The sequence below is a fragment of the Vollenhovia emeryi genome, unplaced genomic scaffold, assembly GCF_000949405.1.
Source record: "Vollenhovia emeryi isolate VEMERY1.0 unplaced genomic scaffold, V.emery_V1.0 DF940705.1, whole genome shotgun sequence".
In the NCBI taxonomy this organism is placed as follows: domain Eukaryota; kingdom Metazoa; phylum Arthropoda; class Insecta; order Hymenoptera; family Formicidae; genus Vollenhovia; species Vollenhovia emeryi.
Window position 1 is genome coordinate 1 of NW_011965661.1, and position 2622 is coordinate 2622.

A 2622-nucleotide genomic window follows, 5' to 3' on the forward strand; every position below is an offset into this window, starting at 1 on the left:
ACGTAAAAATGCGCGACATTCGATGTCTGTGCGGTGGCTATGTGATGAATGATAAGTTAGTAACCTAACCAATAAATACTATAATACAAGCAGATTCGAGGACGAAAATTCCTTCCCGCGGTAAAGTTGATTAAACACGTAAGTCGCAAGTGTTTTTGGCACGGCGCGCGCAGCGCGCCGTGCTAAAGACACTTGCAACTGATTCGTTAAAAAGATACAAGATTTAGACTTGCATATTTACCACTTTAACAATTAATATCTCGCTTCGCAGGGCAGAGCGACGATTTTGTCTAAGGAAAAAGTTGTTTCTCGTTAAAAAACGCGTCGAATGAGACGAAAATGATTGATTTTGGAGGTGATGTAGCTATTCTGAACAATTACCCACTATTCTATTAAGTTTTAACAAACTGACTTGTAAGTTTTACACTATTTATGTATAATCTGTTATAAATTGTAATCTATTGACTTGTAAGATTCGACGTTTTGTATATAATATGTTATAATCCGGAATCCATAAATTTACGATATATTAACTGTTAGTTGTAGATATGACTGAATGCTTCCACATCAGTCAACCACGCATTGTATAACCTGAAGAGGATCGCAATTCGCGATCGAAACGTCGTTGTGACCAATATAATAAATGCCAAATAAATATAAATTCAATGTACGTATTATACATGTAAATGTATATTTTCAAATTGTAATACATATTTAATTTTTACATTTAATGTAAAATGATGAATCGCGACAAGCGTCTACTTGCAATCGACTTTACGACTAATTACTTAATGTCCATATCAAATGGCTCTTGCAGACCACTGTGACAACGCGATGCGCGACGCGCGATAATCCAATGGGCGTACAGTCTTTATGGGAAAACTGTATGCATTCTGTACGCTCATTGGACAATCACGCGTCGCGTTGTCGCCATAGACATAGTATATATACTATGTCTATGGTTGTCGCACTGGTCTGCAAGAGCCAAAACTAGCTACTCGCGGCCGCGACTGCAATTGCACATCTGTGATTACGATTGGCCACGCTCCGATTACAGTGTAGACAATCGCAATTGTTAATACAGTTGCAGTCGCGGCCGTGAGCCGCTAATGTAATATGTCACGAGTGATAGGCTGCGTTCGGTTTGGGCGCTCACACGCTGTAAGCATCATTCTATCTTCGTTGCACATCGAATATCAAACGAAGATAGAGCGATGCTTACAGCGCGTGAGCGCCCAAACCTAACGCAGCCATAATCTAAAGAGCAAACAGCTTTTAGGCTGGTTCTACATAGGATGTAGTAAGTCGTGTCGGAAGAAATTGACCAATCACAGTTCATTATTCTTCGACCGTAAGGAGAATAATGAACTGTGATTGGTCAATTTCTTCCGACACGACTTACTACATCCTATGTAGACCCAGCCTTATAGGAAAATAAGCGATTTTCGGTTTTACGCTGTACACTCATTGTATTATCGCGCGTGACGCGACACATGGCGCGCTCAATGGAAATGCACCCTTATCACTATATTGATGTAGATGTAGACGGCGTTGATACATCTATGTATCTATATCATACAGCAGTAACGTGCTCGTCGTGGTCGTGTCGGCTCAGAATCGGAGCCGGGAGCCAGAACAAGATAAAGAAGAAGAAGTAGTAACGTGCACTGTCCTATGTGTGGTTTGATTCCGAAGATAACAGATAATCTGGATAATCCTTGCATGGATATTGTGCCACCACGTTATATTAGGGACAAATCCACATTTCGAAATATCTGTGAGCAAAGAGGAAAAATACCAAATACTCGGGTAAGTAATAAAATTATACATATATATACCTGTATATAATATCTAAAAGAAATTCTTTTTATACATAACTCACCACTATTCTTCTCTATATTTCAGCTAATGAAGCTATGTTGCACAGTCGTCTCCTCATCTTTTCCACATCTCGAACTCCAAAGAGTATTGTAGTGCATCTGTAACTGGAAAAAATCAAGGTAAGAAATATGTTCATTATGTGCGTTAACTTGCAAGAAAAAATGATAACTTTCATACATAACTTGTTTATTATCCTACGTCTTGTTTCCAAAAATATGCTTTCTTTTTATTATGTAATCGTACCTTCATTTGTCAAAATTGTTTTTTTTTGTGGGACGTAGGGGATAGCAAGCTATACCCACTAGTGGAACCCACGAACTTGTAGCATCTTCGCTTAGCATTTCCATACATCCCCTTGCGAGATTAGGGGTTCAGGACTACGCAGTTTCCGAGAGCAGCATCTGTAACTGAGGAGAAGCAAGGTATTTAATGGCTTGCTGTTATGATTCACTTATATTTTTTCTTATACTTTAAAGCGAACAGCACACAACGTTTCTTTGCCCACTTGATTGCTTGCGTGAGCCTCTGCTGGCTAGTGAGAACCCATCAGGATTTAGTTTTAAGTTACCGACCTATCATACTGCATCCTGATTGACTCTCACCAGCTAGCAGAGACACACGAAAGCAAACCAATAGGCAGAAAGACATCGTGTGTAGCTGGCTTTAAACATAGTGATGTCACGTAAGGTGTATTCATGTTTTTCATATATAGCTTTCAAGTTCATAGATTGTTAAAATCTG